The 17,223-nt window shown below is 45.3% G+C and overlaps 1 protein-coding gene across 1 annotated transcript in view; it reads left to right on the forward strand.

The window, feature by feature from the left end:
- Window positions 1-222: 222 nt before the first annotated feature.
- The window catches only part of LOC138951695 (uncharacterized), a 43,769-nt gene continuing 26,768 nt past the window's right edge, over window positions 223-17,223 (forward strand). The window contains exon 1 of the mRNA XM_070323253.1: window positions 223-808. The gene's annotated coding sequence lies outside the window, so the exon portion shown is untranslated. The remainder of the gene's footprint in view (window positions 809-17,223) is intronic.

Here is a 17,223-nt window from a genome sequence, read left to right on the forward strand (position 1 = left end):
AGCAACTTGCTGTTGCCGACGACATTGACAGAAATACATTTTGCAACTCATTCCGACCCGCTTGGGCCTTTCACTCGTTGTGAGGCTCCCTGTGCTGTCTGCACCCACGGTTCTCATTGGCCAATGGGAGAGGGCTTGAGCCGAAAAGCTGACATTGATTGGCGTAGAGGTCATGTATTTCACGCGAGCGGCACGCGCAGACAGGTTCAGTAAACGCAGACTACAAGTCTGAGAGACTCGGCTAGACTGAACTGCTCGTTCTCTCTCCCCAACACACAGTAAAAAGGCAGGCAGCTGAGAAGTTAGCGGGATTGTAAAAGCAGCGTGTTTCAGCCTACCGTCTCTACTATCTCTACTCCACCAGCTGATTTGTGTTTACACTCGCTTCGCCCGTCGGCCCGACTTGTTCGCTTCTCCCTGCTAGCCGACACCACACAACGTTTACCCCCTCGAAAGCTTTTTTTCTCCCCTCTCCAGTCAAACTCCCTTTCTGCACTTGACAAAAACTGAGGAGTCTTTCTCGTGTTGTTCGAGCTTTTGTGCAAGCAGACTAGCGCACTGAGAGAGGAGAACTGATTGTATTTTCTGTCAATTGCTGGACTTCTGGCGAGCTGTGGAAAGAGTCTCAAGTGCAGTGCACACAATTATCGCTGGACAGTTGAGTGACTAGTAGACCCGTCTTGTGACATACATAGCACGGACAATCATTGATCAGTGTATGAACAGTCGCGGTGCGGCCGACACTTTGCACGAGAGAAAAAAAAGAAACCAGGTCGTGGAACTAGGTCATGAAGGCTAGGTTACAAGGGTAAGTGTCTGATTTTTTATATACCATATTTTGACAAGTTGGGCTTTGTTTGCACTATTTTCACTTTGTTTTGGAAGCGCTAATTGCTAACCCTCTCCTCGGCTACTCTTTCTTTGTGTTATTTGTCAGGCTTCAGCACTGTGGGTGGTTCATATACATACAGTACAATGGTTTTGGCTCGGTGTTCTCTCCTGATGAATGTATACTGTGTCTATCGGTCTGTCCTGATGAATGTATACTGTGTCTATCTGTCTGTCTGTCTGTCTGTCTGCCAATGAGCCATACTTGTGTGTGTGTCATTCATTCATTCAGTCTGCTTGGCTGTTAGTTAGTTGTTGCTTTGTCAAGTTATGTCCTCCGTTCAGTATGACTGTCAGTTTTAAGTGTGTGAACGCGGTCAGTATCTCTGTTTGGCGGTGCTTCTGTCTGTCTGCATGTCTGTTAGCGATAGCTTTTTTCTGTCTTTCTGTGTGCTATTCTGTGTTCCGGTCAGTCTGTCTCTTTTATCCTCCCTCCTGCTTGTCTGCCTGCGCGTGGTTCAGACGTTGTCTGCATGTCTGTCTGTCAACGGTCTGTCTGCGTGTACGGCTTCAGTGTTAATATTTATACTGTTCATGTCTGCTTGTCCCTTGTATTCGCCCTTCCGCTTGACTGTCTGCACGGTCTGTATGCCGTATGTATGTCTATCTGTCTGTCTGCCTGCTTGGTTTCTTTTTCCGCCCTTCTTTTCTGGTCTGTGCGCTTGCGTGCAGTATATGTGCCTGCTTTGTCTGTGCGCTGTTGTGTCCACCTGTAGTCTACCTGTCTGCGAATATCGTACCTGTCTGACTTTTAGTCATTCAACTTCAAACATGATATTGACTCTCCTGTTGGCCCAGATGTCGAGTACCACTATGCTCAGTATTCACAGCCAGTACTTCTGTGACAAAACGGGACACTTTGTTCTCTTGAGGACGAAGTTTGAACGGGAGGTTATGGATGGCTGACCGCTATGAACGGTGCTGTAAAGAAAGACTGAAAGCAAAGAGCAAGTCCCGGAATAGATCGACAGTTTACTCCCCAGTCCATTATTCTCTTTGGGGTTTTAAGGCCTACGCTGCTTGCCACGAGAGGGGGCTTTAGTTGTTGAAGTTTATTGCTGCAAGTGTTTTGTCGTTACAGCCTTGTATAGAGTGTTTACCTTTTTTGCGATGGGGGGGGGGGGGCGGAAGGTAGGGGGGGCGGAAGGTAGAGGGGGGGGCGGAAGGTAGGCGAGGGGGGGGGGGGGAGGGATTTTGGATATGTAAATAAAATAAAATCAATTAAAATAATCACAGTTGCTATAGATTTCGCGGTGTATTACTGCTTCGTAGCTCAACCAAATGTCACGAGCATGATCCTTGAAAATGCCTTTCGTTTGACGAAAAGCTCGACGTGATTTTGAGGAATGATTTTGACCACATTCGCGAACAAATTGTTGAAAGGAAAGCTTATTCAGAACAGGAATTTACAAGACCAAGAATTTGTTTTAAGTCTAATAGAGTTACAACACTAAAATACATGCAAGTGTGCATAGAAACACTTTGGCGGATTTCAATACTGAAATGATTACTTGAATTCACAAATTATAAGATGTCAACTACAATTTGTATATATATATTATATATATAGTCACGTGTTTTCGTCTTCTATTTATATAAGCTATTAGTCTGTACTCTCTTTCCTGACTTCGTTCTCCGAATATCCACCTGACCAGCCACTCTACCCCCTTAACCCAATCTTCTTCTTCTTCAGTGTTCCAGAATGTTCTGGTTACGTGTGAGCTCGTTTGCCCATTTGGGTTCCCCACACTATACTCTGAGAGCATAGTCAGCTCACTCCGCTTTCGTTGAGTAGGCATGCTGGGTATTTTCGTGTTTCTATAACCCACCGAACTCTGACATCAGTGGATTACAGGATCTTTTCCGTGCGCACTTGGTCTTGTGCTTGCACATGTACACACGAAGGGGGTTAAGTCACTAGCAGGTCTGCACATAAGTTGACCTTGGAGATCGGAAAAAACTCCACACTTAACCCACCAGGCGGCAGCGACCGGGATTCTTCTTCTTCTTCTTCTTCAGCGTTCCAGAATTGTCTGGTTACGTGTGAGCTCGTTTGCCCATTTGGGTTCCCCACACTATACTCTGAGAGCATAGTCAGCTTCACTCCGATTTCGTTGAGTAGGCATGCTGGGTATTTTCGTGTTTCCATAACCCACCGAACTCTGACATGGATTACAGGATCTTTTCCGTGCGCACTTGGTCTTGTGCTTGCGTGTACACACGAAGGGGGTTAAGTCACTAGCAGGTCTGCACATAAGTTGACCTGGGAGATCGGAAAAATCTCCACTCTTAACCCACCAGGCGGCAGCGACCGGGATTCGAACTCCCGACCTCTTCGAACTCACGACCTCCTGATTAGGAAGCCGACGTCTTACCACCACGCCACTGCGCCCATCTACGCCAATCAAATCCAACAGTTCGAGGCTCAAGGCTTCTTGATTGAAACCTTTTCCAAAAATTCAGTTCCAAAGCTTTCTACCGCGAGCTTCGTAAACAAGACTTCGGCCAATGAATATATCAGGATGATGCTCTTTGCGCCTGCTTTATACGTCTGCCTATATGTCTGCTTGTCTTTCTTGTAAACCTGTGTGCCCGTGCTTCCTTAAAGGCACAGTAAGCCTCCCGTAAACCATCACCGAGCTCCCCGAGCGTCTAAATACAGTACAAGCATACTTCCATTTGAACGCTCACCGAACGGGAACATCCTGGCTGCTTTCTGTCGAGCGTGAGACATTTTCCAAGAATTTATTTTCGTGGACTTGGCCCTGAAGAACAATGGCGCCTCGTTTTTGCGCTAGACCTAACTTTTAAAATCTAAATAATAAATTGACAGCTTGTTACACAAACATTCTTTAATCATAAAAGAATTCGTTTTTCATCAAGACAAGATCAGAACATAATTCGAAGTTGTGAAAGTTTAAAAAAAGAAAAGCCCGGAAGCAGGGTCACGCAAGGGTCGTAGCAGACGACGGCCCGGTTTATCAGTGCAAATCGCCGTTCCTCTCAACAGTCAAAAGCCATCGCTAGAGTTCTTGTGAACCACAGCCGTTGTTTCGTGCATAAAAAACGTGCTATTGTAGATAAGCTCACGTCGAGTCGCATTCAAATGACTAACTATGACGACTGCATTGTGAAAAGGGGGAAAACTGGCTCACACGGGTTCACGATGGCTCAGGGGTAAGATAAACCACGCAAAAATAAATTCTTTGAAAATTGTTCGCTCTTTACGGAGGGCACCTAGGATGTTCTCAATTGGTGAGTGTTTAAATGAAAGGGTGTTTGTACTGTGTGTAAAAGCCTGACCGTATCTGTGATGGTTTACGGGAGGCTTACTCTGCCTTTAATCGAACTTCCTCGAAGAAATTGGCAGGCGAAGCAGCTTCACAAATGTGTATGGGTTTCTGTTGCAAATCATATTGTACACTACATTGGGGTGTGCACGTTAAAGATCCCACGATTGACAAAAGGGTCTTTCGTGGCAAAATTGTATAGGCATAGATAAAAATGTCCACCAAAATACCCATGTGACTTGGAATAATAGGCCGTGAAAAGTAGGATATGCGCCGAAATGGCTGCGATCTGCTGGCCGATGTGAATGCGTGATGTATTGTGTAAAAAAAATTCCATCTCACACGGCATAAATAAATTGCATAACAAAAAATGTTTAAAAAAAATTAAAAAATTAAAAAAATCCCTGCGCTTAGAACTGTACCCACGGAATACGCGCGATATAAGCCTCATATTGATTGATTGATTGATATTGTCGTTGGCGTGAATGGAAATTATAAGGATTGATTGATGATAACTTGCTGTGATATATTCAAAATCCAATGGGGAAATGAATCTCCACAAGAGAACGAGAGAAAGTTAGGAGCAGAGCTCGAAAGAGAAAGTGAGAGAGACAGTGTGTCGCTTTTTTAAGCCGCCTTTATGTGATAAAGCGGCTTTTAGGTTTCATTGATGGCCGTAGGAGCGGTCATCTATTGGAATGCATTCGGAGAGGTGACATGTCTCGTTTTGTTACCGTTCTCACGAGATCAGTTAAGGTGTTTTCTCTCTCTCTCTCTCTCTCTCTCTCTTTCTCTCTCTCTCTCTCTCTCTCTCTCTCTCTCTTTATGTATGTATGTCTTTGTCTGTGTCTCCCTCTGAGTCTCTCCGCTTCTGTCTTTCTATGTCTGTCTCTGTCTATGTGTGTGTCTCTTTCTCTCTCTCTCGCTCTCTCTCTCTCTCTCATCCGACTCCTGGCACACAGGTCAAAGCAGAGGTTAACTTGAGTGCACGTGTGCCTAGCAGGAGGGGGGTGATTCGGGTCAGAAGTGGGGTAAAGCACTTTGGTCTTCAGTCTTTGGGTTATAGCTTTCAGTGGAGAAGATGCCAACATGAAATTGTACTATGCTCTACTATTTATTGTCCTTGTCTATCGGACACGAAGAAGGGAAGCTATACAATCGCCCCAGGACATATAATTATTCTCTTTGTTTCCTGAGCCTGGACCATTGAGACGGTGTCACGTTTTATAAGTGAAATGAATGACCTAAAACGGTCAATTACTGCTAACTGACTAACCACACCACGATCCACTCTCGCAGTCACACAAAAAAGTTAGAATCAACAAAATTAGAAGTTCTAGACGTCTGTTTATATACACTAACTCTCCACCTCCCTCTTCTCGTGAAGCCAAAAGTGTTTTTACGATCAAGTCGTAAAACAAGAAAAAACTGACAAAAGCCAGTTAAAGTTTATGAAATAATAAGAACACGCTGAACCGTGTAAAGTTAAAAAACACTTAGCTGCTCTGTAAAATGTCTTAGCCTGTACAGGCGTTAACACTCCCCGTTGTCACAACTCAAAGTTCTTCATAAAGGGTTAGAAAGATGACAAGGTGGGGGGGGGGGGGGGGGCGTTTACGCATGGGTGCACTCAACTCTCAGTGTAGCCAGGGTCCATTCGATGAAACGCAGTGGCGCAGTGGTGCATACAGGTGAAAGTCGCAGCAACACCAGCAACAGCCGTAGAACAGCAACCGTACAGCAAAGGAACAGCAAGAGGGTAGCCCGTCTCCAGCAACCGTGTAGAAACTGGGTAGCAACCGGGTAGCAAACCTCCAGCAAGTCTCCAGCAAGCTGAAACAGAGCAATTGGTGCGGTGCAGTGACCATGCCAACAATCCCCCCTTTTTCCACCTTTAAACATATCTAACTTCCCCCTTCAGCGAGCACGTGGTACCTGCAAGAGTAGACTTTTAATAACAACTCAAGACATTTTCTCCTCCTCTCCATATCTGCAAAAACCATATACAGATTACAATTTAGCGTTATAATGAGCAAGTTATACGCTATCGTGGAGAAACAAAACAGAGTTTACATTTCACAGACATTGACCGGTCACCAGCGTAAAGTAACGGCTAATTACCTCAACAGCTCGTAAAACGTAGCTCTCCCAAGCAAACCGCTTAACCTTCGTGGTTGAAAACGACGTTAAACACCAAATAAAAAAAGAAAGCAAACCGCTTGAATATTTGGCTCCCGCTCGTCAGCGAAAATATGTAGCCAAATCCCTCCGTCCTAAGCCTTCTGTATATTGCACTAACATCAGAAGCCCCGTTGGTAGACCTAAACCAGTCATTCAACGCGTTGGAATCCCCAAATCTTAGTCAACGGAAACCCAGACCTGTACGTCTGTAAAGCTCGTGTAGAAAAGAAAGCAAGACGGGGAAAGAAAAATCATGTGATCTCTCTGACCAATCACCAATCGCCTGTCCGAGAACCAGTCATCTCCCTGACCAATCACTGGTCGCCTACTATACGCAGGTATAGCATGCTAGGAACACGTGATTTTAACAGTGAGCGAAAAATCACCCCATATTACCGCACGGATTTTACGCCGGCAATTTTCTCGTGAATTTCGTGATCGTCAACCAAACTTTTCCGCAATGCGGTTGCCAGCACAGGCGCATAGCATTGCAATTTGGGAAAGGCGCCCCACAGAGAGTTCTTTCCCACTCGTGTCACTGAAACCGTGATAGACGGTTACCTCATAGATCTGTTCATTCTTCAGTCTGTCGGTGTCAAAAGTTATACCCCCATTCCACACAACCGTTCTTTGTCCCGTTCACGTACCAACCAAGGAATGCTGCCACAACAATGGAACGCTGCGCAAACGGCCGTTTTTTGGCATCTTTCAGAAGCGTCTGACCATAGTGGCAGCCGTCCTTGGTCGGTAAGGGAACGGGACCTAGAACGGATGTTTGAAATGCGGGTATGACAACTCAGTGTGTGAGAGCGCTACCGTTGCGTTACCGTTGTTTTAAGTTCCTTTAACGATCCAAGCGTTCCGTTACCGATGGGTTGAGGTTCCATTACCGTTCATTCTGATCGGGAGGGGAACGGCTAAAAATTTGAACATGCAGCCCAAACTCAGCCGTTCCTACCGACCCTACCGTTCAAAGCAGTTCCGTTAACGATCAGTTACGTTCATTGCGGTTCTGTCCCGATCTCCCCCCCCCCCCATGCCCGCACCGTTCCTTGGTCGGTACTGGAACGGGACCTAGAACGGTTGTGTGGAAAGGGGGTATAAAACTCGACCACTTGGCTTATGGTGGAGACAGCTGGAAGATCTCTGGATATAATTGAAGAGGAGTAGTCTTCCTTTTAGAAAATGTGTACTCTGCCTTGCAGATTATAAATTTGTGCTGTCGGGGCTGGGTAAAGGGAGTGGAGGGTAAGGGGGTGGGGGTGGGTAAGCGAGGGGTAAGAGAGACGAAAGAGAAAACTGGACAGGGAAAAGTCACTGCCTGAAGTATTCAATAAAGCCACACACACAAAAAAGAAATTACCACATATGCAGGTTTTCAATTCATATTTTTGCTAAGTATCTGCACAAGCATGTGTGCCTCTGTGAGTATGTTCGTGGCTGCTTTCATGGGGTGCCTGTATCCTCAGGAATTTGAGGATTTCTTTTATCTCTCTTTTTCTGACACCGTTGATTTAACGTCATTTTTACAGGACAGTTTTTTTTTCTTTCAGTTGTTTGACCTTATTGTTTTAGGACAAGTAGAGCTCATTCACCAGTAGCAAAGACTCAGTCCGTCAGTGTGCCTGAGTGTGTGTGTGATGGGGGTGGGGCTCTCCTGTGACCGGCCACCTGCAATGTACGGACAGGTTTGCACTGGCCCAAGTGTGTCCGTTCATGAGAGGTTTTTTGTTTGTTTGCTTAACGCCCAGCCGACCACGAAGGGCCATATCAGGGCGGTGCTGCTTTGATATATAACGTGCGCCACACACAAGACAGAAGTCGCAGCACAGGCTTCATGTCTCACCCAGTCACATTATTCTGACACCGGACCAACCAGTCCTAGCACTAACCCCATAATGCCAGACGCCAGGCGGAGCAGCCACTAGATTGCCAATCAGTTTAAAGTCTTAGGTATGACCCAACCGGGGTTCGAACCCACGACCTCCCGATCACGGGGCGGATGCCTTACCACTAGGCCAACCGTGCCGTTCATGAGAGGGACTGCTGTAACAGCAAAACTAGTGTGAAACATAAGTAATCAATTTATCCACTTGACTATATTATTCAATCAATCAATCAATATGAGCCTTATAATTATCGCGCGTATTCCGTGGGTACAGTTCTGAGCGCAGTCCTCTTTGCATGTTTTTATGCCTACGAATTTTCAAATACTCTGGAACACATGATTGTAACCCAAATTCAACATGTGCCCGTACAATACCGCTTCTTTTATGAAAACATTGCTTCGGTCATGTTGATTTTAATCAACCAATATACTTGTTTTTATTTGCATGCGATAGAAATATAGGAGGGGGGGGGGGGGGTCGAAACTCTGTGGGAGGGGGGGGGGGGGGCTGTTCTATACGCACCACCGAACACAGCAAAACCCGGCCGGGGGAGGGTCCGAATCTAGGTCAGAGACAGGATCGGTCATTGACCAGCGAGTAGCCTGTGAGGTCGTGCGTGCATTGGCGTGCTGTCGTGCTGGCTTGAGAGAGTGTGTGAGTGCGTGAGAGAGAGAGACAGAGACCAGAGAGGGAAAGAGAAAAAGAGAGAGAGAGCGAGTGAGAGATAAAAAGTGTGTGTGTGTGTGAAAGAGAGAGAGCGAGAGGCATGTATGGACGTGCGTGCATTGACGAGCTATCAGGGGTGAGGGGAGGGTGTCGAGATAGAGTGTGTGCGTGTGAGAGATTTAGTGAGAGAGAGTGTGTTTGCGTGAGAGAGAGAGAGAGAGAGAGAGAGATTATGTGTGCGTGAGAGAGCTATCAGAATGGGTAAGTACAATACCCTATACTATTCCATACAGGTGAGCCGGACGTGAGAAATAATGCACAGGCCGTTGACCGCCATACCTGAGTGGCTTGACTGCAGGGCTGGTGGCGGGTTAATGGGACTCCGGGTGGTAATTAAAGTCCTGTATAGGCTTTATACTGCATGGGGCTGTTTTGTGTTGAGCTGGGCAGTGTGAGACGATCGATTACCTGCCGGGCTTGTCGGACTAGGAGGATTGTTGTTGTCGTTGGCGGAAGGGGTTGGGGGGGGGGGGATTTTTGTCATCACAGCTTTGGACCATTTCTGTTGATTTTGTGTGTGCGTGTGTGTGTTTACTTCGAGCATATTGTAAGATCTCGCGTGCTCCCTCTGCACTCTCTCTCCCTCTGCACTCTCGCTATCTCTCTCTCCCCCTCCCTCTCTCTCCCCTTCCCTCTCTCTCTCTCTCTCTCCCCCCCCCTCTCTTTCTCTCGCCCTCTCTCTCTCTCTCCCCCCTCTCCCTCCCTCTCTCTCACTCTCTCTCTCTCTCCCCTCTAACTCTCTCTCTCCCTCCCCCCTCTCTCCCTCTCTCTCCCCCTCTCTCCCTCTCTCTCTCTCTCTCTCATTCTCTCTCACTCTCCCTCCCCCCCTCTCTCTCCCTCCCTCTCTCTCTCTCTCTCTCTCTCTCTCTCTCTCTCTCTCTCTCTCTTTCTCTTTCTTAGTTTTACATGGATGGCTGGTAAGTACGCTTGAGTTGTAAAGAAACTCGGTTAGAGTCTAGATTTTCCGACACGCCGCTGTTTTTGTCCAAAGTGCAGTTCAGCCACAAAGTGAATAGTTTTTGCTGCCATGCTTTTTTTGTCCAGACTTATGCCCTTGTGTAGTTTGTCAGTATTTTGTTTTGCAACGCGTAAATTACAACTGGACATGAAACTTGACTCGAATATCAATTTGTATGCTTGCACAAAGCTGCATGGTTTTGACCGAATTGCAGTTTGTCATCAATGCAACAACACGCCGAAAAAACTTACATTGATTGAAACATTACACTTCATCCCATCTACAGCTTACATTGATTGAAACATTACACTTCATCCCATCCACAGCTTACATACCGTGGAACCCCTCTTGTAACCCCCCTCCCACCCACCCCAAATTTAAAACTCCCTCCTTTGACCTTGTTTTCTCAGACTTTCTGTTCTTAGCCTCTGTAAAAATTACCCCCCATTTTAAGACTCCCTCCATTTTAAGACCCGATTTTCTCAGAATCAGTTTTGGGGTACCCCCCGCGGGTTAGGGGGAAGAATTTACCCGATGCTCCCCAGCATGTGGTAAGAGGCGACTAACGGATTCTGTTTCTCCTTTTACCCTTGTTAAGTGTTTCTTGTATAGAATATAGTCAATGTTTGTACAGATTTTAGCCAAGCAGTATGTAAGAAATGTTAAGTCCTTTGTACTGGAAACTTGCATTCTCCCAGTAAGGTAATACATTGTACTACGTTGCAAGCCCCTGGAGCAAATTTTTGATTAGTGCTTTTGTGAACAAGAAACAATTGACAAGTGGCTCTATCCCATCTCCCCCCTTTCCCCGTCGCGATATAACCTTCGCGACGGGGAAAGGCCGGGGGAGATGGGATAGAGCCACTTGTCAATTGTTTCTTGCTCACAAAAGCACTAATCAAAAATTTGCTCCAGGGGCTTGCAACGTAGTACAATGTATTACCTTACTGGGAGAATGCAAGTTTCCAGTACAAAGGACTTAACATTTCTTACATACTGCTTGACTAAAATCTGTACAAAAATTGACTATATATTCTATACAAGAAACACTTTACAAGGGTAAAAAGAGAAACAGAATCCGTTAGTCGCCTCTTACGACATGCTGGGGAGCATCGGGTAAATTCTTCCCCCTAACCCGCGGGGGGTTGTTTGGGTCTAAAAAGGGGGGTTCCGCTGTAAGAGCAATTGAACGCACCGCTATGGTCACAGACGAATGCTTCCAAAAGCGATATGTTGTTTTTCAAAGCATGCACAGCCTGACAGGGATTAAGACATGCAGAGTAATCAACAATTCATCGGGCTTTACACACTCTGACTTTATTGCACTGTGAAATGCGCATTTGAATGGTAATCTATTTATAGGTCTTCACGTTTCCTGTGTTCGCTTTTCATCCGCGTCTCTCTCTCTCTCTCTCTCTCTCTCTCTCTCTCTCTCTCTCTCTCTCTCTCTCTCTCTCTCTCTCTCTCTCTCTCTCTCTCTCTCTCTCTCTCTCTCTCTCTCTGCATTTGTCACTATTTTACAGTCTACTCTTTGGCTTGCTTTTTTTTTTTTTTTTTTTTTTTAGTTAGGGCCTAGTCTTGTCAAATTTGTCTGAAAACCCTTTTATCGAAAAATATATAATCCGAGCCAAGCCGTCATCAGAAAGCTACTTAGTTTACGTCTCGTAAACTCTCCTCTCAAGGGCAAGGTTTCCGCGAGAGATTTGGCGCGCCCAGTTTATCACCAGCAAGTGGCCTGTTGACGACACTATCACTCGTTATACAGATACTTGTGACCGTTGAAACACGATAGGACTTGGGCCTCAAGTACCCATGCATAGGCACACTGATACTGCCTACTCTCAGACACATCTTTATTTGAATGGATAGCTAAGATAGGAAGGTAGCCCTTTAACTAAGCTCACGGTAGAGTGTTTCGTTGTTTGGACGCTGTGTGTCTTTGTCATAGATCTGTCTCGGCCATTTTTTCTTGTCTGTCTGTCTGTCTGTCTCTCTCTCTCTCTCTCTCTCTCGAGTCTCTCTCTCTCTCTCTCTCGAGTCTCTCTCTCTCGAGTCTCTCTCTCTCTCTCTCGTCTCTCTCTCGTCTCTCTCTCTCTCTCGTCTCTCTCTCTCTCTCTCTCTCTCTCTCTCTCGTCTCTCTCTCTCTCTCTCTCTCTCTCTCTCTCTCTCTCTCTCTCTCTCTCTCTCTCTCTCTCTCTCTCTCTCTCTCTCTCTCTCTTCCTCGCTTTTTACAGTTAGTCAAGTTTTCTTTCTTTTCTTGTATCCGTCTCTTATTCAGTATCGTGATCACACCTCGGCCCCTACACTACCCCTAGTGCTTCACACTTTCTTTCTTTTGTCGTGCCTCAGTTAATTGGCACATCGCCCATTAAGTATTAATCTGAGTTCCACATATTTATCTCCCTTGCAGTCAAACAGTGCGAGTTTCTGCGGCTAAAAACTCCAAACAGCTGCTGATACGTATGCGAAGCCTATCAACCCGCTGTCCATCATGCATCTATCTATCACGACTGATATGAATTACGATACATGTATCTCCAAGCCGTGACCAAAAGGGTTCCGTTTTCACAAGACGACAAACTCGCACAGTGCCCGGAAAGATAAGAGCTCCCGGGCTATGATAAATCAAGTGCCTACATTACGTGGCAGCTAGCAATATAAAACTCAAGGTGCAACGTGCTTTCACTGTGTCAAGGTTGTATGTACGTCGGAGTGAGCGTAAAACGATAGCTAGGTCACTGTCCGCGTAAGGCCAAAAAAAAAAGGTCTGTTTACGGTAACATAGGCCAAAAAAATAGGGTCGGTAGGTCGGGATTGTTTTTTGTTTTTTTTTACAAAAAAACATATTTTTACGTTATTTTGCCCAAAAAAAGTCTAGGGTCGCGCGAAAAAACTAGGGTCGGTCGGGTTACCGTAAACAGACCTCTTTTTTTTTTGGCCTAAAGACATTTTTGCTCATTATCTCAAATGTGCCCGGTTAAAATTAACGCCCCGACTGTTTCTTGCATGTGCAGAATGGGACATTACTTGATGCATTAATTTTGCAGATTGACGCTATAGTGGTCTCAAAGAAATCAAATCCTCCAAAGATTCCCACTAAACCGGCACGGTTGGCCTAGTGGTAAGGCGTCCGCCCCGTGATCGGGAGGTCGTGGGTTCGAACCCCGGCCGGGTCATACCTAAGACTTTAAAATTGGCAATCTAGTGGCTGCTCCGCCTGGCGTCTGGCATTATGGGGTTAGTGCTAGGACTGGTTGGTCCGGTGTCAGAATAATGTGACTGGGTGAGACATGAAGCCTGTGCTGCGACTTCTGTCTTGTGTGTGGCGCACGTTATATGTCAAAGCAGCACCGCGGCCCTGATATGGCCCTTCGTGGTCGGCTGGGCGTTAAGCAAACAAACAAACAAACAAAAAGATTCCCACTTTGCACTTTGAGCAGCCAGGCTGTTGACTTGTGGCATGTGTCCAAGTGGAGGGATTGCCTTGTCCCCTGTCTGACCTGTTCACACTCCACACACCCTCACGATCCCTCCGCTCCTCTCTAGACACCAGAATGTTCCGTCTATCTTCTTTCAGTCGCAAACAGCACGGTCAGAGAGCCTTCTCCCTCTCTGCAGCCGTTGCGTGGAACTCTCTCCCTTACTCAATCCGACACTGCCACACTTTTTTGTTCCTTCAAATCAAACCTTAAAACACACGTCTTCACACAGTAATTTGATTAATTTTTGTGTCGATATGGTGCATTTTTGATCAGGTGTTTGAATGTTTGAATGGTTTGCCTGTGTTAGTATGCTTGCAGCTTGTATTGATGCAGTGTTTCGTTGTTGTTCACTTGTGTGCTGAATGCTGCTGCACATGCTTTCTCGCTTTGCTTTGTATGTAAATGTTTTTTCATTGTAAAGCACTTAGAGAACGTCAAGCGCTCTATAAATCTCCCATATTATTATTATTATTATTATTAAAGCCTTGCCTTATCTGAGATGGTAAACCGAAACGTTTATACACGGGAAGTACTATGCCTTTACATGCAACTACAGGTCACCGTGATGTGCTTATAAAATGCACTGTGATGTGCTTATAAAATGCACTGTGATGTGCTTATAAAATGCACTGTGATGTGCTTATAAAATGCACTGTGATGTGCTTATAAAATGCACTGTGATGTGCTTATAAAATGCACCGTGATGTGCTTATAAAATGCACCGTGATGTGCTTATAAAATGCACCGTGATGTGCTTATAAAATGCACTGTGATGTGCTTATAAAATGCACTGTGATGTGCTTATAAAATGCACTGTGATGTGCTTATAAAATGCACTGTGATGTGCTTATAAAATGCACTGTGATGTGCTTATAAAATGCACTGTGATGTGCTTATAAAATGCACTGTGATGTAAGTATATTAACAATTATTGCAATAGGTGACTCAGTATCTGTCAACAGACTGCGGCAGATGTTTTTGTTACGTTTTTTTTTAAATTGTCGGTCAGAGGTCAGGTGCGATCGTTTTGACAGGGTTTACGTGCACATAAATGACGTGGCTGCTTAAAAATCACAGTGCGATAAAGAACGGGATGTCGGGTTTTGCTTCTAATCGCGGACATTTACATGGATGTTTGTCAAACCCGACAATTTTTCTAAGCAATTATTCAGAATATATCAATAGCTTTCTGTTTCTTTGTTTGTTTGTCTGTTGTTGTTGTTGTTGTTGTTGTTGTTGTTGTTGTTGTTGTTGTTGTTGTTGTTGTTGTTGTTGTTGTTAGTTTCTGTGTGTTTGTTTTGTTTGTTTGTGAATAACATTTAACCAACGAAACTCTAGAAAATAGGATGATGATAGCCATTCAGTGGTAGTCTTGACGTTATACTATCATACTAATATTTGTACTATTCCTTACGTGACATAATATTCAGGTCACATTTACAAACTCTAAACATTTACAAATACAATAACAGATAAGTACAAGTGTCCTTATCTCAACAACAAAATTATTCACATCAAAACATCAAAAGTTCGATCGATCAGGTGATAACAGTGTCGTCTAGGGTGTCAGATTGGCGAATAGAAACAATGCCCACAACCGATAACGCTAATTAGTCTGTCAAACAATTTATCTGATTAAAAACAGAATTTGCCAGGACAGTCGTACTTAACGTTTGTGTGACGTAGGGCACCCTGTTCCTGATACAAGTGTACTTCATATTTATATTTGTCATCCCCCCCCTCCCTCCCGCCCTCCGTTCCCCATTTGTATACACTCACTTCACCCCCCCCCCCCCTCCCCCTGAGCCCGTGCAATGATAATACAGTGTCTTGACAAAGCGGAACAGTGTTGTGTAGGTGTGTGTATGTGTGTGTGTGTGTGTGTGTCTACCTGCCTGCCTGCCTGCCTGCCTACCTGTGTGCATGCGTGTGTGTGTGCGTGCCTGCGTGCGAATATTGAAGAGGTGTTCATGGTGGGTTTTTTTCTTCAAAAAGCCAACAAGGAAGCGTTCTTCTTTGCAGAAAACGAGTAATGACTTGGCAACTGTTTTGAGAATCGGAACAACAAATATATTTGACACCCCAAAACCTGGACATGTAAATGCGGTACCCTCCTTTGGTATCAACACGTCTTGTAAACCGAACTTTAAACTTCAACTTATACGGGCGGTGCTCCATCGAACCGTACCATTATATTGCATAAACATGGAATGTTCGCACACACATCCTCCTTGATTTGACCCTTCAAAGTCGCACTTTGAGTCCAGGTTATCATTTGGGACTGCGATTTCAGTCATACAGTTATCAGCACAGACTGCAATTAACGCTAGGAACAACCCGAAACCTTAGTTAGTTTTTACTTATCTGCACGGGAGCTTATCATTTCAGGCGAAGACAACAGCGCTCGGAAAAGGGCGTCAAACATGGAAACGCCTTCTTCAGTTTTGCAGAAGTTCCGTAATAGATTTTCCAGCCAGAACTACCCCTATCAAAGATTGCCCCTTTGCCCCTATATCTCTCCGTCGTCGTTCAAACGATTTGAGGTTTGTGGTAAGACTGAGGGGTGGTTGTTGACATTCGAACCTGGTAATCCTAGGGCCATTAGAATTCATTATGATAGGCCTTTGCTATTGTTTCGACATGTCCAAGCATTCAGACGCGACCCGACACCTGCAGCTCGTCTCGGGAAAGGAATGCGGCTGCTGTATGTATGTTTTGTCCTGTTGCATGGCATGAAGAGCTCATGAGAGCAGAGTGCCCGGATGAATTTTATTTCTTCCTTTTTGTAGCCCTTTCTTTCCAACTCGTTCTCTGTGTGTGTGTGTGTGTGTGTGTCTCTCTCTCTTTCTTTCTTTCTCTCTCTCTCTCTCTCTCTCTCTCTCTCTCTCTCTCTCTCTCTCTCTCTCTCTCTCTCTCTCTCTCTCTCTCTCTCTCTCTCTCTCTCTCTCTCTCTCTCTCTCTCTCTCTTTCCCATGAGCTATCGGCCGCTCTCAAAGAAAACAGACTGCAGGAATGGTATACGAATTGATGAAATGGGAAACTTTCTGAAACAAAAGCTAAAGGGCCATGAAGCAATCACTTGACGTCGACGACAACAACAATAACAACAACATCAACAACAACAAAAAACGACAACAACGACAACAGCATGCTCTGTGTACAAAATCAGGTGCTTTTTGTGTATCCGAATTCAAACATTTGTTGTTTGTGTCCGTCCCCCGCCCCCCCCCCCCCCTCTCTCTCTCTCCCCCCTCCCCCTCCCCAAACATCTTTTTGGTTTCTTCAGTATTTCTTTTATAGTTTACCTTTGATGCATTCGTTCGTTCATGCACACGTTGACGTACTCCTCCGTCACCTGAGTCATGTCCATCACGAAAGTCAGTGCCGTCCTCCCTCATATGTAAACGAAATGAAACTTCAAGTTTTCTGCCGGGTCCGCAGTCACTTGACCGTATATATAATTGCTGAACTTATATTTTGCGATTGTTCTGCTATGGAATGTGGAGACGAGGGAATATTATTATGAGAACGGGAACTGTGTCTCTAAGTTCTCCCCGGGGTCACATGGCTGTTCTCGGTGCCACATTTGCGTTTCTTTTGCCGTGGAATATGAAAACCAAGCCGGGTACCTGGGTCATGAGTAGCTATATCATTAACTTTTTTCTCACACTCTTAGCTCGGGTGCGGCCATAGCGACATGCACATCCAGACCTAGTTCGTTTATATGCACACACAAAAAAGCAATGTCATAACCCTTCTCTCCAATCATTTTGTTCCCTTTCGGTCACATGACCGGACGGTTCAGTCGT

Source organism: Littorina saxatilis, linkage group LG17 (assembly GCF_037325665.1).
Source record: "Littorina saxatilis isolate snail1 linkage group LG17, US_GU_Lsax_2.0, whole genome shotgun sequence".
Lineage (NCBI taxonomy): Eukaryota > Metazoa > Mollusca > Gastropoda > Littorinimorpha > Littorinidae > Littorina > Littorina saxatilis.